We start from the raw sequence: 25259 nt of genomic DNA, 5'->3' as shown, positions 1-25259 counted from the left end.
AGAACAGAGATGGGGAGGGGGTGAGGAAGTAAAGTAAAAAGGCCATTAATCTTGCAAGATATCTCCTTGCTTGGCCTGCATCAGGGAGGGGAAGTGTTAATTTTTTCTTTCCTGCAGCCTTTCATAGGTGGGCTGTGTTCCCTGTGGCAGGCCATTATGTATGCTTACAGCTATAGACAGCAACCTTTTAGTGATTATAATAACAAAAGCAATAAAAAGCAAAGGTTAAAGTAAAAGGAACAGATCCACATGGAGTCAGATTTTGCCCTTCCCTGTTACACTTTGTCTTCTGGCTTCCATGGCTTCTCAGGAAGGCAGCTATAATTTTTATCATTTCTTACCTTATATAAGTAATATTTTTCCCTAGCTGCCTTCACGATTTTGTTCTTTATCTTTGAATTTTCGTTACCGAACGCGAGTTCATGTGCCTGATGCACAGTGAGGCCAAACAACTGCAACATCAGAGTTTGGAGCAGAGAAAGGTTTATTGCAGGGCTGAGGAAGGTGAATGGGTGGCTCATACTCAAAAAAACCTGAACTCCCCGATGCTTTTTGGAGAGAAGTTTTTATAGGCAGAATTTGGGGTGAAGGCTGTGGGGTATGTGACTTTCTTCTGATTGGTTGTTAATGAGGTAACAGGGTGGGGCTCCAGGAATCTTGTGCTCAGCCTGAAGTTACCATCCTTCACCTGGGTAAGGGCCTTAGTACCTGCAGAAGAACTCAAAGATATTGTTATGTATATTCCTTGAAGAGGAACCAGGATCCTGCTTTAATTGCTGCACTCTTGTTTCTTGACTCTTCCTCCTTTGTTTCTGCTTCCCTTTAAATCCTTGATTAGCAACTGTTTGAATCTGCCTTTTGGTATTCAGGGAGGTCTAGGAGTCCGAAGCCTTTTTCCTGCAAATAAGAAACAGGGAACACAGAAAAGCTTGGTTTCATTTTCAGCAGTTTGACTATGATGTGTCAGGTGTATTTTTCTTTGTGCTATCCTGCCTGGGGTTCTCTGAGCTTCTTGGATCTGTGGTTCTTCAATCATTTTAGAAATTCTTGGGCATCATGTCTTCAGATATTTCTTCCGTCTTATTCTTTCTATTCACTCCTTCTGGAACTCAAACGGCATGTATGTTAGACTGTTTCAAATCACCAGCACCATCACCTCTACCACCTCCATCACCACCATCATCACCTCTACCACCATCACCTCTACCACCTCCATCACCATCACATCTACCACCTCCATCACCTCTACCACCTCCATCACCACCTCTATCACCTTTACCACCTCTATCACCATCACCTCTACCAGTTCCATCACCACCTCCATCACCATCACCTCTACCACCTCCATCACCACCTCCATCACCTTTACCACCTCCATCACCATCACCTCTACCACCTCCATCACCATCACCTCTACCACCTCCATCACCACCTCTATCACCTTTACCACCTCCATCACCATCACCTCTACCACCTCCATCACCACCAACTTCACCACCTCTGCCACCTCCACCTTCACCTCCACTTTTACAATGCTTACTATGGGGCAGGTAGTATTCTAAGCACTTTACATATATTAACTCTTAGTCATCACATCAACTCCATAACATAATTATATACACATTACTATTATCCTGATTTTACAGGACTTGGGAGAGTTATCTGGACTAATGTAGAGGAAAATAGTACAGGTTGTGGAGGCTTCTGAAGCCTTGGTGTATGACTACAAATGCTGTTCCAGTATTGAACCTGGTAATTCTGTTGCTTAAGTCCCTTTCAAGGAAATACATTCAACCACTCATTCATTCATCAAACATTTATGGGATGTCTCCTGTGTGACAGGAAGAGATACAAAGATAAATAGCCAACAAAGGCTGGTACCACCCCACCCCCAGAATATAAGCTTGCAGCTGTGGACCTGCCGCCTTCCTCGCCCCCCTGCTGGATTTCAGAGTGCCTCTGGCTAACAGATATTACTTCCCTTCCCCCGCCTCCCCCAGCTTTCCTCCTCAGAAGTCTTCCTGCTTTGGAGGTTCCAGTGCCAGGTTGATGGGCTAATTGCTTTGTGGCCCCAGGCCTGGAACTGGGCAGCTCAGACATTTCCTAGGATTCTGGGCCTGTGAGGTTTCTGAATCACCACCTCTTTTTTCTGTTTTCTACATTCCAAAGTCCCAAGAAATTGCTTGGTGGTATTTGACTGGCTGAAAATCATATACACTGAAGTTTCCTCATTCCAGTTTCTCTCTGGACTACAGTTTATTAAGTGAGAATAATTGTGTGCTGGGGACAGTTCTGGTTTACACCTGTTGCCTGAATGTAATCATTAACTATACCCCCATTCACTCACAAAAATGCTTATTAAATGAAAAACTATAGGGTCGTCTGAAGTTAAGAAACCTCAACTCCAATTTTGTTGTAGCTTAATCTGCTCTCTCAGCTGTTGAACGAAGTCTAACAGCTCTCGTATACGCTGTGACAGTGGATGAAAGAGTAGAAGGCAGTGTTCTGAACTTGCTACAAGGAGTCGCTCTAGAAACTAAGGCGGCTTGTTATTCTTACTATAACCTTTATGAAGCCTGCTGGCTTGTAACACATGTACTCGATTTAGGTCCTGGCGAAAACTTTACAGTAGGATCATAATTTTGTACACCTAATTATATATGCTTATGAATTTATGTAACTTTTTGAGATGCCTTCTCTTTTACTGAAGATCTTCAATTGTCCTTGGCTCTCTCACACTTGTTTCTCCCCTAAACTGATGTGGGGACGGCTCTTTGGGGACTGTACCCGGGGCAGAGATGGCTCCACTGCCTAGAGCAGGGGTTGGCACACTTTTTCTGGAAAGGGCCAGGCAGTAAATATTTCAGACTTTGCAGGCTGCATGGCCTCTGTCTTTGTAGCACTTAACCCTGCCTTTGTAGCACATAAAGCAGCCATAGACAATAGCCAACAAATGAGGGCGTCCGTGTGTTGATAAACTTTATTTACAGAGGGGCCCTTTGGGCCATAGTTTGCCGGCTCCGTGGTCTAGAGGCCTGTTCCTGGGCCCTGATTTGACCTGGGCTCTCCTCTTCATGATCCCTTGTCAACCAGGTGTGGGAGACATATTCACACCTAGGGGGACCTCAGGGATTCCTTCTTCAGGGACCGAATAATTACTCCCTTCCTTCTTTGGAGAAAATGGGGTTTTCTTAGGATACTGATGGGTAGGTATAGGTTTATTCATTCTCAAACAATGACAGAAATTAAGATCCGAGGTTTGATCAGCTAACTAACAGTCAGCTGGGAAGAATACGACCTATGTGGTGAAGGTACAGGGCCAGGCCAGACACTGGCCGTGAGCAGAGCCTCCCAGTCACAGACCGCTGGTCTCCGGCCCTTTTCACTTCACATCGCTATCCACCTTTCCTTTCCACATTCGCCTTCTTTGGAGAAAAAAGAAAAAATTCATTGTTTTCATGTGGGTGAGTGGTCCTGCAGGAGCCCCTCGGGGGAGGTGGGGGGGTTCTCAGAGAGCTGCAGTTGGAGGTGAATGTCACAGCCCTGCAGGTGGGCAGCGGCGGGCGGGGACTGGGCTCCCCTGCTCCCTGACAGGCGGTGACCTTAGGGCAGGCTTTGCTGGCCAGGGCACAAGCCCTCCCGAGACAGCAGCCCCGAAGGGGTCACGTGACGTCATCATTGTTGCAATAAGTTGCTTCCATCGAGGTGGAGATGAGAGCGGAGTTAACAGGCCCCCACGTAACGCAGCATGGATCTACTTTACAGCCACGGGGCCAGTAGCAAGAGGTGGTCATGGGCGGTGGAACCTCTGAGGGCAGCTCTCCTCCAGGAATCCTGAATCCCAAACTGTCAAAAGTCGTCAATGGGCGGTTCCCAATTTACATGTACGTTAGCTGCCAAAAGTTGCTAATAAGTCAGTATTTTTGGAACCTGGAGTGTATTTCATAGAAACTATTGTGTTATGGTGATAAGGTGGTTGCCAGCTCACTTACACCTATTCAACCCACAGTAAACTCATCTATTAATACTGCAAAGACTGACGGGTGTGTAGTGAGCACTGGGGGCTCAGGAGACACTGGGGGCTCATCCCACCACTGCCCGTCCAGGAGCATCAGAAGTTCCCTCCCTTCCCCCGCCAATGCCCCATAGAGACTGACTGTGGCTTTCAAGGCCCCGAAGCCCAGGGGCAGGAGGAAGTGGGTGGGTGGGAGCTGGTGTGGGACAGGGTCCTGCCCAGGAACCACCAGGCTGCATCCAGGTCTCAGTTGAGTCCTTAATATTATTAAACGTAATAACATTGGTTTATTATTTTCCTTAATCCAGCTGTCATGAGAGTTCATTTTAGAAAACTTACAAAATACAGATAAACAGAAGGAAGGACAATTAAATATCCCATATTTGGTGTACAGACTTCCAGTGTGCATCTATGTATGTGTCTATGCATATATTTACATATAGGTTCATAAACTTTGCAAATGATATATTGTGAATATTTTCGTGTCATTAAATATTTCAAAATGGATAGATCTACCATAATTTATTTAACCAGCTTCCTATGGTTGGACTATTAGGTTTTCCTATCAGAAATAACCCTGTGATTTGCATGGATCCACTCTCATTTCCTGGATGATTCAAAAAGGGGACAAGGCGTGTGTGTGAGTTCAGGTATTTAATGACTTACTACCGACACATCTTTGGCCGCCCCCCGTGTGAGAAGGCTTACCTCCACCTTTACCAACACTTGATATTAAAAAAAGCCCAGTTTAACCTCCAGCCAAGTGATGTCTGAGAGCTCAGCTGCTTTAGACCTTTACTGACTTTTGGCATTTTCAGTCCTCGAATTTTAAGCATTCTGGTAGGTTTCATATATCTTTTAAGAAGCTAATTTGATGCCACATATAATATTTTTACTTTTTCTGTTCTCATTTAGTTTATTTTTATTACTAATTTTTGTTTTTCCTTTTGTTTTTCTTCTTTTTTCTTTTTTTTTATACAGCAGGTTCTTAGTAGTTATCTATTTTATACATATTAGTGTATACATGTCAATCCCAATCTCCCAATTCATCCCCCCCCCCCCCCCGCTTTCCCCCCTTGGTGTCCATACGTTTGTTCTCTATATCCGTATTTCTGCCTTCCAAACCAGTTCATCTGTACCATTTTTCTAGATTCCACATACATGCATTAATATACAATATTTATTTTTCTCTTTCTGACTTACTTCACTCTGTATGACAGTCTCTAGGTCCATCCACATCTCTACAAATGACACAATTTCGTTCCTTTTTGTGGTTGAATAATATTCCATATGTACCACATCGTCTTGATCCATTCATCTATCGATGGGCATTTAGGTTACTTCCACGTCCTGGATATTGTAAATAGTGTTACAATGAACATTGGGGTGTATATATCTTTTTGAATTATGGTTTTCTCTGGGTATATGCCCAGTTGTGGGATTGCTAGGACATATGATAGCTCTATTTTTAGTTTTTTAAGGAACCTCCATACTGTTCTCCATAGTGGCTGTATCGATTTACATTCCCACCAACGGTGCAAGAGGGTTCACTTTTCTCCAAACCCTCTCCAGCTAGTTTAGTTTTAAAATAGATATTTTAATCTATAGCTACTACATTTTATGAAAACACTGTGTGTTCAAGATTTTATACAACACTTTCTAATAAAAAATTCTGGGTATAGTTCCTTTATGATGATTTTCACCCTTTTCTACTACCTATAAAGAATTCTTCTTCGTGTCTATGCTGCACATTTCTTTTTGACAGTGTTTTTTTTTTTACCACTTCTCATTCATCCTACAAAATGGTATCCAATACCTCACTCGTAAGTTTTGTCTTATTCTGCTCTATTAAAATGACATGGCAGCAATATTAAGCTGAAATAAATTCAGCGTGGATCGTTCTTAAACCTCCTTTCTTCAGATGTAAGTTACAGTGTGAAGACTGACTTGGGCTCGTATCTTAGCCACACAGCTTACTAGCTGTGTGACCTTGGGTGAGTGACTTAACCTCTCAGAATTTCAGGTTCCCCATCTGTAGAGTAGGAATAACAAAATCCAACCCTTGTGATATATAAGGTGTCCTAAATGCGCTATGTACTCTATAAATATTAGTTTCCTTCTGTGCTGGAAGCAAAGGCATCAGGGGCCTCTTTGCTACATTTGCCTCATTAGTTCACAAATCTATTAAAAGTGGGCATGACTTCACTTCTCTGCTAACCGTACCTCGCTGGCTGGCAGGAAACCCAAACTGTTAAGCATCGCCTGGACTTCATTTGCTATTGGTTTACCCTGCACCCCACGTGCATCCAAACATCCTGTGTGACGTTCCTGACCTTGCCCCAGGACAGAAATTATTCAATATAAAACTTCATCTTTTGATGTGTGGAGTGTCACCAGACAAAATAGTGCTCTTGCAGTTGTGATTTTGAGAGCCTTCTGCAGATTCGTGGGTTGGAACACTGCCTCCGTCCCCCCTTTGGCCACATTTGCCACATTTCTTCAGCACTTGACATTTACATCTGTCTTCCAGAGGGGTGGGCTGCTGGCTCCCTAGTTTAGCTAGAACTTTGCCAAGCAGCCTGGAACAGGGGACCAATTTATATTCCGGAGCCAACTTCACTCCTACCGGCCAGAGATCCATCTCTGCCACCAGGTGAAGGCGCTGGTACCCGTCCTACTTATTGACGCGGACACTTTAAAAATGGATGACTGAGGAGTGGGGGATGAAACACTCCAGATGCTTAAAAATGCTGGCAACTGCCGAAGAAAAGGCAGCTGGCGCTGTGGTTGGCGGTCTGAAAATTCTCAGTGCTTTTGTCCTTCTTGCCTTTGCCTCTCCTCCCCACCAGGGTGCACACATGCGACAAGGGACTGGCATCAAGAAAGTGCCAGCTTGCTTAGTGACGAGAAGTCATTGTCAATCAAGGTTCAAGTACAGACCTTCTTTTCCCCAAGGTTAATCCCCGGTGCCACTGGGAATAAGCAACACCAACAGAGAGTGGGATTTACAGAGTCATTTTGGAGACAATCTAGGAACTTGCCCACAGTACTGTGAGCCCGCTGGACGGGCCCAGATAAGGCCCACCTCTCAGTCCCAGGGACGGCATTCCTGGTCTCTGCCATCATGACTGTCACCTGGGTCTTCAAACCCATCCCCTCCCCTGAGCTCCAGGGCCTGTTCTCTAAAGGGAGGAGCCGTGTCCCTCGGGAGGCTCATGAGAACATCCCCACGAGAGATGTGGAGAAAAGCGAACCCTCCTACACTGGTGGTGGGAATGTAAATGGTGCAGCCACTGTGGAGAACAGTATGGAGGTTCCTTAAAAAACCAAAAATAGAATTACCCTATGACCCAGCAATCCCACTCCTGGGCATATATCCAGCAAAGACGAAAACTAATTAGAAAAGATACGTGCACACCAGTGTTCATAGCAGCACTATTCACAGTAGCCAAGACGTGGAAACAACCTAAAGGTCCACAGACAGATGAATGGGTAAAGAAGATGTGGTCCATATACACAATGGAATATTACTCAGCTATAAAAAAGAATGAAATAATGCCATTTGCAGCAACATGGATGGACCTAGAGATGATCATACTAAGTGAAGTCAGTCAGAGAAAGACAAATACCCTATGATATCACTTATATACGGAATCTAAAATATACAGATGAACTTATTTACAAAACATAGACTTACAAACATAGAAAACAAACTTATGGTTACCAAAGGTGCAGTGGGGGGAGGGATAAATTAGGAGTTTGGGATTAACATGTATACACTACTATACATAAAATAGATAAACAACAAGGACCTACTGTATAGCACAGGGAACTCCACTCAATGTCTTGTAATAAACTATAATGGGAAAAATATGAAAAAGAATATATGTATAACTGAATCACTTTGCTGCACACCAGAAACTAACACAACATTGTAACTCAACTATACTTCAATAAAACAAACAAACAAGCAACATCCCCACATGAGTTAATCATCTCACTTGACTGGCTGACCCCTCCTCATTCCTCTTGTTTCTGTTAATGGTTCCATCATTTTCTTGGAACTGTTCTTTCCACACTGCTCAGAAAGGTCTGGTTTAGGGGCTTCCTTAGGGGCTTCCTTAAGGGCTTCCTTAGGGGCTTCCTTAGGGGCTTCCCTTCGCTGGTGGCGCAGTGGTTGAGAGTCCGCCTGCCGATGCAGGGGACACGGGCTCGTGCCTCTGTCCGGGAAGACCCCACATGCCGCGGAGCGGCTGGGCCCGTGAGCCATGGCCGCTGAGCCTGCGCGTCCGGAGCCTGTGCTCCGCAACGAGAGAGGCCACGGCAGTGAGAGGCCCGCGTACCGCTAAAAAAAAAAAAAAAAAAAAAAAAGGTGTGGTTTATTACTTTAGGTGAAGTGCTTTTGTAACAGACACTGCAGGCAACCCCCAACAGCCATCCGTTCCTTCCTTCACAGTGATGGGATTTTCACCTGGGCTGCTCTGGACCCCGACTCCACCTTCCAGGTTCCCTGCTCCTGGGTGTGGCAACACACTGGGCTGTGGCCAAAGGGCTGTGAGTGAGATTATTAGGTGCAACTTCTAGGTCATTTCCTTAAAAGGAAGAGGTGCTCTCTCCTTCTGTCCCTTCTTCCATCCTGCCGCCCAGACCATGGAGCGGGGAGCAGCGAGTTTCGGGAACGCCAACAAGGGAACACCGCAGGGATGGCGGAGCGACTGGGGAGGCGGGGCCTGGTCTGAGACGTGGGCGGCTGCCGTACCAGCCATGGGCCATCACATGGGGACCATCACATGTGGACGATAGCAGGAGAGAGAAATCCATGCCTATCTTGAATCCTGATTGCTTGGGGTCTCTGTGAGAACACTTGAAATTTTTCCTAATGAAAACAGCCCCCGGAGAGGCCCCAACTTGCAGGATCAGACTCTGATTTGAAGGCAGAAGTTGAATGTGACAATGGTGGCAGCTAGAGGAGCTTCGATGGAAGTGCTACCGAGTTAGCTGGAAACACAGAGCTCACCATCTCCACGTGTCTCCACCACCCCTCTGCCTTCCGTGGTCACCTGGACACCAAGTCTTGCCCTTTCTGTTGTCCAGGGGCTCTTACCTTACTGTACAGGCTTCCTAGAGACTTTCTCTGTCTCTCTTCTGTCTTTTCTCCTATCCTTCCTACCCTTTGCTACCGGTTGAATCTTTGTAAAAGACTGATTTCAATATCTTGATTCTCCCTCATAGGTTCCCAATGACCCCCGTGTGACTGATGACCTCATCCTCTGTCTCCTCCTCCAGTGAACGTTCCCCGCCTGCTGGGCAGATCACACATCCTCAGGAACCTGTTGGTTTCACGTTCACTTCCCGTCTTTGCCCATGGGGCCATGGCAGTGATGCCTTTGCCTTTTCTTGTCTAAAATCAGACCAGTCCCCTCGGCAAGAAGGCCAAGCTCATCCCTGCCCACTCTGACCTCTGCTTCCTCTGGGTCCCATATGCTGTTTGTAGTTGCTCATCTCACTATTCTTGGTATGATGTGTCTCTTATTCATTCCAATAGCTAGGTAGAATCACAGAATTTTGGAGTTTGTCAATGACTCAGATGTGTTTTTCGCCAGCTGGAATATAAATTCAGAGAGTCCTAATCAGAGCCCCATTTTACAATGTCCCCCTTTTCCAATCACCGCTTTGATCATAAGAGAATAAAACTCAAAAACCAAACTCCCCAGGCGGCTAGCAGGGGCTGCTCACTTAGAACCTTTCCTCAAGTAGCGCGTTTTACGGGAGGTGTTGGTGCCCACTGTACCCTTTGAAGGAAATCACAGCCCTCACCTCCTGTTTGGAGGTTTGGAGAAAACAGCGATGTGACAGTCCACCCAACATAAAGCAAGTTGTGGGTAGCGGGGTGAGTCCCGGGTTCCTGAGCATCTCACTTGAGTTGAATTGATGGATCACAGCTCATTCACGGCCTCCCTGTGTCAGAAAGAGAATCTCTTCTGTTGTAAGAAGCAGGACAGGAAGGGCTCCATGGGCATCTCTGGATGATTTAGATTTATAATGCTGGGTTTCTTTTTCTAGAAGAGCCTAGATCATCTCAGAGACAACCTCTAATTCCAAACACAATGGCAAGCATATAGTGGGAGCATAATTAACGCCCGCTGGCTGTCTGGTAATTGCATGGCTCGCCTTAAACGTTAGCTGGGGGATGCAGTTCTGATCTCAGAGAAGAAATCATCCACCCATTTCCCTTTTCCTTGTCACTTTGCTTCCTAAAGTTTCCCTCCAGTTTCTAGCTAGCCTGGTTTTCACTTCCTGCCTGATTTCTGCTTCTACCTGCTTTGTTTTTCGTGCTCTTGACTCTATAGCTACCATATGGAGAGCGAGCTATTATGGAGTCCTCAAAAACAAGCAGGTTTTCTAGTGTGCTGTGGGTTTTCTTTCTTTTCCTTTCAAGAGGCCGTAGGCTTCAAAGGTTTGGTCTGGCACTGAAAGCTGGGGTGGGCACTCAGATTCCCTGGGCAGTCAGAAATTTCTCCAGCCCAGCAAGACTGAAGTGGTTTGGTAGAATCTGTTTAAAGAAAGAACTCAGCCATCCTAGTGCTTTAGCATTTGCTCTGTTGACAGTAGCAGGTGTTTGCTTTGAAGCTTACTAGTAAAACGAGGTAAGTGTGAGTCGTCATGTCAATCATTTTTTTCTAGCTTCTGTATTTTTTTTTCTGTTGAGGAAGCTTCTAAGTCGGTGAAAAGAAGGTCCTTGCTCTGCTGATTATCTTCCTGAGTGGAGGCCCGAGAGGCAGGAGCCAGGTGTGGTTTTGAGCAGGTGGGGGAAAGGAGTGCAGTGCAGTCACGCTCCTCCCTCCAGGTGGCGAGCAGCCCAGCTGGTCCTGGAAGCCCTGAGCGTTCAGAGCTCCTGCAGGGCTGTTACCATGATTTAAAGCCCTGAGAATATGAACTAGTAGGAGGTAGGTTGGGGGTGGATGGTGTCATTCTGGCCCTGAAAGGCCCCCATAAATCAGTACAACCCCCACAGACTCCCTTCCAGCTGGTCTCTGGAGGACCCCTGCCCACTGTGCTCTCACAGGGGACAGGAGGCAAGTCCTCGGGTTGGTGGACGCTGCCCAGGCCGTCTGCCCTCCTGCAGCCCCTAGAGGAACCAGCCCAGAGTCCTGGGCCCAGGCTGGCGCTCAGGGTCTGGTCGGGGAGGATTTGACTTTGGTGCTCGTGGTGATGTGACTTTAATGCAACAGTTCTGTCCTGTTGGATAAACACAGTGACACTCTCTGAACCGGGGACAAGCCCTGTTTGTTCCTTCTCCTTTGTGCTTTGTTCCCGGCGTGTCCCTGGCACGGCCTGGCATGGCTGTGCCCCAGCGAGCTGCCAAAGCTCCGCTCTGCCCTTGAGTAAGATGGGGACACGTTGAAGGTCAGCCCTCTCCCTTCCCCGAGGGCAGAGGACAGGCTGAAACCCGGCCAGGGTCCCCGGGTGCTGCCACTTTGAAGGTTTAAACGTGTCGCCTGTCCTAGTCTCCACCCAGGTCACCTGTTCTCTCTCCTCGCAGCACGGAGAGCTGGGCTCAGGGCAGCTGGGGTGAACTTTGCCCCCTGAACTCATTGACCTCTCCTGCTAGGCAGGTAGGCACAACTTCATTTCTTAGTAGAAAATCAAGTGGGAAAGAAGACCTGGCAGCAGCGACTCTTTAGGAGCCGAAGAGGGAGATTCGGGTGACCCTGCACCTCGAGGACGAATCCCGAACCCCTAAAGGCACTGACGGCAGTAAAGTTGCCCTGCCTGCCCCGGGGTCCTCCACTCACCCCCTCCCTGGGCTTCAGGGCGCAGGGGCAGGAAGCCTCCTTCTGGGAGGGGACCTGGGGCTTCCTGTCTGCTGTGGCGGACTCCAGCCACCTGACTGTGGACTCACACGTGCTTCGTTGGCTGGCTGGGTTTTGGTGGCCAGGGGACTAAGAACAGGAAGGAGCAGTAGACAGGTAAGACCTGCCGCTCTGGGGTCGCATCCAGGGCGGGGCCATTGTCCCCACACGGCTGGGGTGGGGTCGCAGTCTCTGCACTCCCAGGGGCCGCGCTCCGTAAGCATGCGCTCTGCCCGCACGGCCCTTGCCGCTGTGTCTGCCCTGCCCTGCCGCTCTGGCCTCGCACTGGTTACTTCCCACCCTTGTGCCCCCTCCTGCAGCTGCTGAATTAATTACGAGCAGCATCGTTGCACAAGAGCTCTGTGAAGGTTGGGACAGCAAAGGCAAAGCCCTAGAACAGTGCCTGGCACAAGAAAGTGACCAACTTCTCTTTTTGTTGACATTTCCTGTCCATCGATGTATGGTTTCTACTGTTGTTTTATGTTTAGTCAAGGATTAGATCTCATTCCTGGTCTTTTGTGTCCTGAATTCAGACTGCGGGGACACACACCTGCCTTCGAGACTTTTCACTCTGAAAGGTCATTCGCGTCTTAGGATCAACTCTCGTTTGAACTGTTCCCCTCTTTCGTCTTGTGTCTGCAGGATGATGTTTTCCAAGCCCAGGACAGTCTGGAGCAGGGCTGTCCTTGCCTCCGTGTGAGCATCCTCGCTGCGTCCCGGTTCCTGCCCGCGTGCGCGGCGCTCGGCGGGGCCGGCAGGGGGCGCTGAGCGGCCGATCCCAGCTCCAGGCCGGGGCGGGGTCCCGAGGCACCGGCCGACCTGCTGCGGGGGAACTGGACCCTCCCTTGGCTCGGGGCCCCGCTGCGCACCTGTGCACGCAGAGCTGTGGAGGCGGAAGACTGTGTGTTGTAGCTGTTGAGAGTTTTGCAGGCAGACGGCCCCGTGATGAGGCTTCTCGGCTCTGCCTCCTCGGGCTGCAGCCCCCTAGGTACTGGGGAGGTTGCCCTGGAGGGGCGGGGGCGGGGGTGGCGGGACAAGCTGTTGGAGTCGCTGGGTGGCTGGCAGAGATCTCAGTCACCAGGGTGATTTCTGGGCTGGATCGTTGGCGCTGATCTTTTCTCTCCTGGCCCCTCACCTCCTTTTCCTCTCCCAGGGCTCTGCTCCCCCTGCCTGTGTGTGAGGCTTAGGGCTGCCGCCTGCAGTAATGCTGAAGCCCCCGGCCCATCCCACAGGGCCAGATGGACTAGAGGAGGGGGCGAGCCGCCAGAGGGCTGAAAGGAAGGCCAGGTAACCCCTTCCAGCTCTCGCTTCACCTCTCGGGGGCATTCTGCAGCCCTCTTCTGGGCTCTTGGTCACTTGGAAGGAAAAATTAGCCACAAGCTTCTTCCCATCCCCACCCCACCCTGCCAGGAATAGGGGATGTCACAAGAGTCCAACCCCAGGAGAGCGATCCGCACAGCCCGGTGCACAGAACTGGCAGTGAGTGGATCATCACCCTGAGGGGCGTCCATCATCCCCAGGCCTGGGCAGCCAGGCAGCTAGGAGCAGGGCTGCTGGAGGGCACCAGGAGCCTGGTGGTGGCAGTTGGGTCAGAGGAGGGTCAGGCATAGCGTCCAGGCTCGGCGTGGCTCGGGGGACCGTTCAGGTCTGGGTCGACGCTGGTGGTTTGCTTTGGGACAGGTCTGGAAGTCTCCAAGCGTCCTGTCCTCTAAACCCAAGTGAGGCCAGGCCTGCCCTGCAGCTGGGGGGCTGGTCTTGATGCTTTCTGACCAAGGGTAGGTTTAGTTTGTTTCCATTTGAAACCCTGGATCTCTCTGTGGAGGGATGAGGTCCCTGTGGGTACAGCGACCAACTTGGGCTGGTCGTAGCCCTGAAAGTCCTGCATCCAAGGTCACCCAGGCCACCTCGTGGAACATAGCACATAAGGCATCCATCTCAGGTGAGGCCCCTGCAAGAGAGCTGTGTGGCTCTTGGGTGACAGGGCACCAGGAAGGAAGGCCATGCCATCCCCCCCCCACAGCCCCCAAGCCGGTGCTGCCTCGCCTGGGCATCTCACAGCGCCCAGTGAAGGGCAGCCGGGCGGGGCCTCCATCCACCAGAGAATGGCAGGGAGGGGCTCAGAGGCGGACGAGTCCCCAAAGAGGGCACCTGGCAATGGCTTCCTGCCTCTGTCTGGGAGCCCCTGCTCTGCCCAATGGCCCGGCCTCAGGAGCAGGGCCGGCCGAATGGCAGCTCGCTGACCTCTGCCTCTAATCGGCTGTCCCTCCACACACAGACTGCGGCAGAGCTTGTAAAAAGCCAGGCTTTCGGGCTTCTCTGGTGGCGCAGTGGTTGAGAGTCTGCCTACTGATGAAAGGGACGTGGGTTCGTGCCCCGGTCCAGGAGGATCCCACATGCCGTGGAGCGGCTGGGCCCGTGAGCCATGGCCGCTGAGCCTGCGTGTCCGGAGCCTGTGCTCCGCAACGGGAGAGGCCACAGCAGTGAGAGGCCCGCATACCGCAGGAAAAAAAAAAAAAAAAAAAGCCAGGCTTTCTTCCAGACCCTTGAAAAGTTCAAAGAACCCATTGGATATCCGGCCATAGAGACACCTGGATCTGAGGGTCTTAAGGACTCTGGGTGCCCCCCTCTGCCTGTACTGCCCATCAGTGTCAGTGTCCCCTGTTCTGGGGGAAGGGAAGCCCAAACCTGCCAAGACCAGCTCTGTCCTGTTTTATGGAATCAGGCTGTGCCCTTTGACCCCGCACTGCGTCTTACAGCAGGAACCCTCCTGGCCACGGGGGCCGTGAAACAGATGTCAATCCCATCCCAGAGCAACGGGATGTCAAGCATCACATCCCATCGGTGTGTGATGAGCCGAACACATGGGCCGTGGTGCGTCAGTTGGGCCCCGCTCTGACCAGACGCTCCCTCCATAGCCCTGCACCCACCTCACTCCTGCTCTTCTGCGGGACCCCGGACCCCAGGTGTGCTGGGGAGTCCCAGGCACAGCTGTGTGCCGGATGGGAGCAGGGCTTGCAGGCTCTCGTGCTGTTTGTGCACCAACGTCTTTAATGCTACCCTAAAGACCAGTAGGGAGTTTCTAGGGGACAGTGAAACAGCTCCGTGCCCTCTGTCCCAGAACAAAGTGCTCAAGAAATGCTTGTTGAATGGATGAATAAACTCCACTTACGGAACAAGAAGCTGAGATCTCCAAAGGGAACCCGGTTTAGTTACTTATGGGAATCTAGAAGCAGGATAGGGCTAGCGTGGAAGGGGAAAGCTCTTGGTTTTTTTTTTTTTTAATTTACTTTCCTCACACAGGAAGGCTGAAGTGGCTACAGTGTGGGTTTTAAATACTATGTTCCCTCTTTCTTCCAGGCACTTATGTACTTTCTTGACAGTTAAAAGAAATTAACTAATTAATTAATTAATTTTGGGCTGCGTTGGGTCTTCGTTGCTGCACGCGGGCTTTCTTTAGTTGCGGCGAGCAGGGGCTGCTCTTCGTTGCGGTGCGTGGGCTTCTCATTTCTGTGGCTTGCTCTTGTTGCAGAGCACAGGCTCTAGGCGCGCAGGCTTCAGCAGTTGTGGCTCGCGGGCTCTGGAGCGCAGGCTCAGTAGCTGTGGCTCACGGGCTTAGCTGCTCTGCAGCATGTGGGATCTTCCTGGACCGGGGATAGAACCCACGTCCCCTGCATCGGCAGGAGGATTCTTAACTACTGCGCCACCAGGGAAGCCCTGGGAAACCTCATTTTAACACACCTTCCTTCCCCTAATGACCTCCACTCTCCTCTACTGCCCCAAGGGTAGAGGATAAGATACGCTCATTAATGCTCTGATATGAGCAGTGGAAGGCTGGCCAGCACCTTTTCCCCCCTGCCCCCAGCCTGTCTTCTGCCCCTCAGCCCTCTGCCTTGATTGCCTCAGGTTGGCTCAGTTTGTCAGAGATCCAGAACCCAGGCCCTCTGGGTTTTCCTTTCCCGTGGTATTTGGCTGAGCCTCTCCTGAGGCCAGTGGGCAAGTATGTGGCATCTGTGTCCACATAACTCGTGGCACCATCTTGGGCTGCAATGTTTCTGTCTGTTGCTTCACATCTCCAGTTTCTGGATCATTTGGGGTGGAGGTGAGGATTGAACTCTCCCTTTTTCTTCAACACACACACACGCAAACACACACACATACACATGCAAACAGACACATGCAGACACACATATGCAGACACACACACGCAAACACACACATATGCAGACACACACACGCAAACACACACATGCACATGCAAACACACATGCAACCCACACACATGCAAACCCCCACGCAAACCCACACATGCAAACACACACATGCACATGCAAACACACACACAGGCACATGCAAACTCACACATACATGCTCCCCACCCCCCATGCCTCAGACCTCTGACACTGGTTTTATCACCTGCAGTTGTGACCCACTAATGAAATAAATTTGGTGAGTTGTGACTAGCGTTACAAAAATAAATAAATAAAATAGAATAGATATTAAGTGTGAGTTTTCTCTTTGAGCTGATGAAAGTTCTAAAATTCTAAAAGTTCTAAAGTTAGATTATGGTGACTGTTGCACAACTCTGAAAATATACTAAATACTATCGAGTTGTACACTTTAGGTGAATTTTGTGATATGTAAACCATACCTCAATAAAGCTATGTATATAAAAAAGATTGGCAGCCCTACAAAATCCTCAGGCTGTCCATTTGTGCACTTTATTATGGTGTGCTACACCTCAATTAAAAATTCAATATAAAAATAAGAACAGAAAATATCAGAGTACCTCACTTGTAGTAAGGGCGAGCATTGTTTTTATGAAGTGTGTGTGTGTGTGCACGTGGGGCTACAGCAAAACGTGTTTCTTACCGTGAGTTGTTGCTTAAAATGTTTAAAGCCAATGGCCTCCATCTGCCCAGTTAGAGCAGGCATTTAACGGGGTGATTTATACCCCTCCTTCTTTTCTTTCTGGAAACATGACTGGACCCGTGTTCAGTCACAGGCCTTAGGGTGCTGGCCCGCCTGTGACACAAAGAGTGGGTGTTCTGCGTGGCTACAGAGGCCCCCAGCCCTCCTGGCTTCCATGTGCCTGTGCGCGTGTGCGCGCGCGCGCGCACACACACACACACACTCTCACACATGTGCATGCATGCACACACTCTCATACACATGCACGCACACATGCATACACATGCTCACACACATGATCCAGTCATGCTGTCTCCTCCAGTTAAATACACATCACACTGTCCAGAGGAAGAGCAAAGAGCTGGCCTGTCCCCACAGACAGTGCGCCTCTGACCTTCTGGAGATGATCAAGTCTCAGTAGCCTCGAGATGCCCCCGGCAGACAACCCACACGGCACCTTCCGTGACTGCCCGAGGGGCTGGCACAGCTGTGTGTGAGGAGGGACCATGTTGGGAATGACCTGACTGAAGTCTGGGAAATCAGGGAACTGACTGAAGAATTACTTGAATTGACTCCTGCTTTGTAAGTTCTGGGTTCAAATGCCATTCATGGTGTAGCGTAAGACAACATTATAACTGATAGGGTGGAGGGCCCGTCTCCGATTGGAACCAGCCACCCTGGGAAGACCTTGTCAACAGCCTCAGGCCACTGAGACCCCCGATTGCCCAGAGCAAGGGTGGATATATTTTTACTTTTCTTTTCTTACCGAGTACCTGATCAGTGGTCAGGCTCCGGACATGCAGGCCCAGCGGCCATGGCTCACGGGCCCAGCCACTCTGCGGCATGTGGGATCCTCCCGGACCCGGGCACAAACCCGTGTCCCCTGCATCGGCAGGCGGACTCTCAACCACTGCGCCACCAGGGAAGCCCTATTGAGAGTATTTTAAATGGAATAACTAGTAAGATGAAAAATGGTCTTTATATTCTTGAATGAGGCTGCATATTGAAGAAAAGGACAGAATGAATATGAACTTAGATGGGAAGATGGCTGGCTTGAGGGGTATTTCTTCCATGACTGTAACATCTGGAGGAGGGGTAGGAGGGGACCCACAATGTGCTCTGGGTGCTGGACCTTGGGGTCCTTGGGGTCGTTCTACTGTGCCCTCTGCTCCTTCAGCCAGAGGCCATGCATTTTAGCTGCAGATTTCTATACCGCATGGACTGTGTCTGGTAAAGAGAAAGCCAGAGAAGTGATTTTTGGATGAGAAAACCAGAAAGAATCCAGTAATCTTAAAAAAGAGAGAGAGAGAGAGAGAGAGGATAAAAAACTTCCTTCAATCTGGAATTTTGCTTAAAAGATTCAGCACAGGTCTTTAGTAGACATGGTTTGGTCAGCTCGATAGAACCTCACCCACCTACTTGAAAACAAACAGAAATGTCAAAGTAATGTTTTTTTTTTAACTTATAAAAAATGTAAAAGCTGAAGTATAATTTATTTACAATGTGTTATTTTCTGCTGTACAACGAAGTTATTCAGTTATATATATACAAGCATATATATATACATTATTTTTTATATTCTTTTCCAAAGTAATGGTTTTTATTTAAATTTGGATTCTCCCTAAAAGAACTCATTGGAGGACACTATTATTATATACTGTAACTGTCTATGTACCTATGCATCATTTATCTGCATCTCCTACTGCAGGCACACACGCATGTTATCTGTCTATACAGGAATGAATACCAGTTTCATAGGGTGGTAACTTATAAAATCTGAGTGGTTTTTTTAAAAGAAAAAACATAAAGAATCTTACATTGCAAAATTTTCCAGAACCGTGACTGTGTTAGCACATCTCTCAACCCTCCCACCATGCCCCCCCTTCTGGCCCGAAGCCTGAGGTCTGATGTCTCTCTCCCTGGAAACCCGGGCCAGGCCTGTGTGGTCCCTGTGAGGGCTCCTGATCAGAGGCTCCCTGATGGGGACGAAGCACTGGTCATGGTAACCGGCAGCCAGAACTGGATACTCGCCCCAGGTCCTGGCCCCTCCCCATCTTTACCGGTCTAAGCAACCGCCAGGAAAAGCATATTTTCGTCGCAAATCCAAATGCTCTGGTCTTGAAGTAGAAAGATGAGAAAACCAGCGACAGTGGCAGCAGTGGGAGGGGAAAGAAAGACAGAGGGAGAGGGCTTACGGGGCTGGGAGTGGTGGCTGGTGGGAGGGAAGGGGGCAGCCGAGCATCTGCCTTTGTTTCAGGTGTGGGAAGAAATGGAGAAATCAGCGGTTTCAGACTCTCCCTGGGACCCTGAGCAGGAGAGGCTGGAGGCTGCATCACTCACCAGGGGGAAATTGGCGGCTCACTCCTGGGATCCCACTCATGAGAGCGCGTGGTTTCAAGTGAGCTCAGCTGGGTGCTTGGAGCCCAGCTCTCCGGGGCACAGTCACGTCTGTCTGTCCTGGAGCCCTGGGAACCAGGCCCCCGGTCTCCAGAAGACACACTGCCCGCTCAGGCACAGAGATCAGGCAGGACCGGATGGCGGCATGTCTTCAGGTTCCCGGGCTTGTCTCACTCCCGTCCCCGCCGGGGTGTCCATCTGTCCACAGGGGCGCAGGGTCCGGGCCCAGGGAGAGGGGAGACAGCAGACAGGCCCGTACTCAGGGGTCCATGCGGGAGAGTGGAGAGAGATGGGGGCGTGCAGCTGAATCCGCAAGTCGCGGGGATGGAATCCTGGGGCAGGGAAAATGGCTGTAAAGGACGTTATTTGATGATTTTGAAGAAGCTGGTATTTGGATGAAGAATAGATAGTTGTATCAGTTTTCAATTTTCTGAATTTTTTATAGTGTTATTATGTAAAAGACTATCCTTTTTCTTAGGGGAAAATGCTGAAATATTTAGGGATAAAAGGGAATGATGTCTTTGCAACTTACTTTCAAATGGTTCAGAAAATAACAATTATTAAATATGTAAATATATACATATATGTGTGTGTGTATATATATACATATATATATATATATATATAGAGAGAGAGAGAGAGAGAGAGAGAGAGAGAGGAGAGAGAGAGATGGAACAAAATCTGACTAACTGGTGAATAAGGGGTATGGAGGGTCCTTTGTACTATTCCTGAATGACTTCTCTAAAGTTTGAAATTATTTCAAAATAAGAACTTACAACATAAAAAAGCAGAAGGTATGGAGTTCTTCAGGACCACGTCGTGGGGTGTTTCTCCTCTGTCTGTGTTAGAATCCCTGGGTGTTTAAGGTACAGATGCAGGGGCTCCACCCCTGGAAATCTGCTCCAGCAGGTTCAGGGTGAGCCTGAGGCCAGCAGCTGCCACTTTAAGAAACATCCTTCTCCAGGAAGCTGTGCTTACAATCCAGGTGGGCAGAGGACAGGTGTGCCCTGCAGAGCCTCTTCCTCCCACCGCTGATGTCCCTGGCTCCTCTGAGTTGTGTCTGCAACGTGCAGACTCAGTTCCGAGCTCACCCTGTTGAGGCACGAGGACCAAGTCGCCCACCCAAACCCAGGGTTTCCCCATGTTGACTGGACGCCCTGCTCTTGCCTGTGTCTCTTCACCGACACAGTGGACATGGTGTCCCTAGAGACGGTCTCAGAGTCCTTCAGGCCTTCCAGAACCCAGAGGGGATAGTACGGACACCAGGGAGGGCTCTTTAAAAGGCGGTGGAGGTGTTGCTGCTGCTGTGGAGCTGATGGAACCATCAGTAAATGGTGAGCTCGGGCAGGGAAGCAGCAGGGAGTGAGGGTATAAAGGACACCAGATAAAGGGAAAGACAGGTGCAGGGCGGGAGGGTGGAGCGCAAAACGTCTTTGAGGTTACGAGTGTGTTTGTTCCCCAGATATGCTATGGCTGCATACCACATGTGTTCCAGGCACTATGTGGGGCGCAGAGTGTAGTAACAGATACAGCCTGCTCTCTCCTGGCGCTCGCGGGGGACTAGGACAGTGGGAAGGGTGACTCATGAAGGGAATGGCTGTAGTAGTGTTCAGGAAGTTTGGCGCCAGAGGAGGGGGGGTGAGGACGGAATTCCTGAATATCAGGAAACCCACTTTTCTGCAGGTCCCATCAGCCTGAAAGACTGTGTCCCAATAATAGTAACTATTTAAAAACTCAAAGATTTGCATCTCCAGCTCTCACCAGTGGCTTTGGGAATCATCAGGGGATCCATAACCGTGGATCCTTCCCCGCTTTGGGCCCCAGGGGTCCCTCTCTTCCACTAGGTGGGTGGTGCCCATCCCCCCCCCCCCCCCCCCCGCCACCCCGGCTCCCTTTTGCCCTTACGACTCCGGGCTGCGTCTGGCTGCCCCGTGTAGAGAAGGTCTCAACCCCCTCCCTCTCCTCTCCAGAAGGAAATGCACTTGCTTCCTTCTTATTTACCTACTTTTATTTAGCATTTATTTGTTGAGTAGGTAATGCCCTCACAGAGTTGAAAGATAAAAGGTGTAAAGGGTACATGAACAGAAAGGCTCTGCCCTTCCACTCTTCCCAGAGGACATGGTTCTTGTGTATATCTCCAGAGACAGTCTCTCTGTATTAAGGAATGGATTTTTCTTCATTTTTAAGAACAAATTCTAGTACCTTTTAGATACTGTTTTGTACTTTGCATCTTTCACCTATTTAAAATATATCTTGGAATATGGGAAAAAAATCTGAAAAAAAATATATTTATAATTGAATCGCTTTGCTGTACACCTGAAACTAACACACATATAAATCAACTACACGTCAATAGAAAAATAAAATATATCTTGGAGATGATGCCCCATCGTTGCATGAGGAGCTCCTGCATTCTTTCCGTGACTGCAGTGTATTCCATTATATACATGCCCTGTGTTTCAGTTAATTGATTCCCCATTAACAGTTGTTTAGGTTGTTTTCAAACTCTTCCCATTATAATTCACATAAGAATATAATGCAGGTGAAATTCCTAAAAATAGAAGTGCTGAGTGAAAGGATATCGATGGATCCTGCCGGGTGTCCTTCCACTGAAGTCCCGATTGACATGGCCACCGACCATTCACGAGTACCTATTTTTACCCCACACCTGTCACCATAATAGTTATCATTTTTTGACACTTGCAATTTGTAGGTGAAAAAAATGGAGCCCCAATGATATTTTAAACTGCATTCCTCTTACTATAAGTAGATCTGAACATCTTTTCATGTTTATTTTCATTTTATTTTAGAAGAACTTCCCCTTGCCCATTGTCTTTTTCAATTAGTTATTGTTTTTTATCGAAAAGGAGCTCTTTATAATGTATCAGGCCAGATTAGCTCTTTATTAGTGATGTGAGTTGCAAAACGTATTTTCCAGTTTGTCATTTGTCTTTTAGCTGTACTTATGTTGGTTTTTGCCATGCAGGCTCTAAAACATTTGTATGTATGTGGTTGATCAATTTTTTTCTTTTATGGCTTCTGTATTTTGTTTCATGGTTAGGAAGATATTCTTTATACCAAAATTATTTAAAAAAAATATCCCATGGAGTCTTCTCATGCTTTCATGATTTAATTTTTATGTTAAAAATTTAAATCCATACTACATTTATCCTGGTGTAAGACGTGAAGTGTGAATGCCACTTCATTTTTCCATAGACGGTTATCTGGTTGTCCCAACGTCATACTTAACTATACTGGTTGGAAGTGCTGTCCTTTTCACACACTACATTTTCATTTATGCATGGGTTTACTTATGGACTTTTAATTCTGTCCCATTTATCTGTCTACTTTTCATCGGTACCACGCTATTCCAGTGATTAATTACACCATGTCAATATCTACCTGGGCTCACCCATCATCACCCTTCTTTTCCAGAAAAGGTCCAGACGGCTTTGCTTGCTTATTTCTGCGTTTGATCCTTAGGATCAGTTTATCTAAACAATCTTGTTAGTATTTTATTAGGATTGTTAACTTATGGGCTATTTATTTATATAGTAGGTTAGGGAGAAATGACATTTATGACGTTTCCCAGTCTAAGAATATGATAGACTTTTCTATTTTCTCAGGTTATTTTTTTGTGTGTCCTACAGTAACATATTAATTTTTTATAGAGATTTTTACTTATTTCTTGAGTTTTTTTCCCAAGTAACTTTTCTTTTTTCTATTGTAAATTACTCTTTAATACGTCTTGTAACTCACTGTGATTAGTATATGTTGAAGGATATCAAGTTAATTATTTCTGTATATTAATTTAAAATTCAGTATCCTTACTGAATTTTCCTATTGCCAGTGAATAAGAAACATTGGGCCAGAGTTTTAATCATTAGAAACTAGTTTTTTACCTCTTCCCATTAATATTTATTCATGGAATAAATTATTTCTCTATCACTGGTCAATTCAAGTTTTCCCATGCTAGTGACTAATGTTGAGTGCTTTTCTCATGAACTGATTTGTCAGTTATGCTGCTAATTTCTCAGCTCCAGTTATGTTGGTGTATCAGGGGTTTTATGTCATTTATATTGATGCCAGTATTTTTATCCACTCGGCAAAAAATTTAAATATTGTTCCAGTGAATGCTCTGATTCACTTCTCTTCACTAGTTGATTTATCAAACAGTAGAAGAGCCTATTCATTATAATCCATTACTTCTACCAGAAATTGATTTCTTCTTATTTAATGACTGTTTTTGGTATGTTCTGAAATTCCTTTTGGCTATAATTTGCTTGATGTCAGTACAATTTCTTTGCTTCTATTTGTCACTTTTATTTCATATTTCATTAATTTCTATCTGGATTTTCCCTCAGTTTTTGAGTAGATAAATTTAAAGATGAAAAAAGAAAATCTCTTTCGTATACATGCACGTCAGAAATCTGTAATTATGTTCCAAAACAGCTTTCAGTGGCAGCTATAATGGCAAATTTAAGTTTTAATAAGCTTTTAATAAACATTTTGCATTTTTTGTGTTCTGGTGTCTCTTCCCTGTGTTTGAAAATACATTGTAGGCCCCTTACCACATTGCTCACTCATGTGGCAGGGTTTAGACAGTGCATTTTGGGACCCTGCTGAGAGCTGGGACTCATCCAATTTGGGTTTAGTGGTTTGCAGTCACTTCAGTGGGTAATCAGTTCCTGCTGGTGTCTGGTGATGACCGGCTCCCAGGAATATCTAGCAGCCAGTCCTATGGCTGACTCAGGGACATAGGAGCCCATTCTACAGCCACCTGCTCCAAGACAGAGTGGACAGAGACGGCCGTCCTGACTCATTGCAGCAATGATATCTCATCTCTGCCGATATTCAACAGCATACAACCACATGAAGGCTAAAGGTCTTCCTGGGCCACGGAAGGTTGGTGCAGGCCCGGCCTCCCAAGCCTCGTGCAAAGCACCTCTGCACCTACGTAGGCCCTGAGCTTCTCTAGTTTCTCTCAGATAATCAAAGGTCTTTTGGTGACATCTGATCACAAAACTCCATCTCAACGAGGTGATTATAATGTCCAGGCCTGCATAATAATGAGAACTTCTAACTTGATTCAAAGCTGCGCCAACCCTTGCATCACCTGCTGGACCTTCTTCAGGTTGGGACTGGGGGGTATACCAGGGTCATGTGTTGAGATGTTCTGGGGATGTGAACCCCCAAAGCAGCCTCCTCCCTGCACAGAGGAGCTTCACCCTGTGTCCAGCCCACGTCAGACCATACTAGATCAAGAAGTGGATTGTTGTGGTGAGCCACTGAGATTTCAGGGTCTGTGGTTTGGACAGTATGGCCAAGCCCATTCTCACCAATATGAGGGTGTAGTTAGCGCTGCAGGCACTCTAAAAGCATATGTGCTCTTTCCAGGTTTAAGATTGATCTGAGGCTTCCTTCGTGACCTTGGGAAGCACCTTCCTGGGGCCTCAGCACCCTCATCTCTTAAGTGGAGTGCAGGGCTCAGTGAACCCAGGTGTCCTTCCCAGCTCTCACACTTAGCATCTTAGATTCAGTAGAGAGCAGTGGATATGTATAAATCTTCAGTACCTTGGACCCAGATGCCAGCAAACCTCACCAGCAAGACAGCCTGGCATGGTGGTTATAACATGCACGTCAGAGCCGGGCTCCCTAGTTTCATATCCTTCCTTCCCCAGTATAAGCTGTGTGAACTTAGGTAGGTTAATCAACCTCTCTCTGACTCAATTTTCCATCATTTTTCATAGCTTTTCTTCTAGAGGTCTTGTACATATTTTGTTAGACTTATACCTAAGTATTTCATTTTGGGGGTGCACTGGGTTTTTAGTTTCAAATTCCACTTGTTCATAACTGGTACATAGAAAGGCGTTTGACTTCTGTATATTAACCTTATATCTTGCAGTCTTGCTATAATTGCTCCTTAGGTCCAGGAGTTTGTTTGTTTGTTTTTGATTCTTTTAAATTTCTACACGGACAGTCATGCCCTCTGTGAACAATGACAGCTTTGTTTCTTCCTTCTCAAACTTAGATCATTTATTTCCTTTTCTTATTGCATTGGCTAGGACTTCTAGTACGACACTGAA

This window comes from Monodon monoceros, unplaced genomic scaffold (assembly GCF_005190385.1).
Source record: "Monodon monoceros isolate NGI ecotype Baffin Bay Population unplaced genomic scaffold, NGI_Narwhal_1 Super_Scaffold_4, whole genome shotgun sequence".
Taxonomy (NCBI): domain Eukaryota; kingdom Metazoa; phylum Chordata; class Mammalia; order Artiodactyla; family Monodontidae; genus Monodon; species Monodon monoceros.
Note: the sequence above shows the minus strand (reverse complement) of the source record.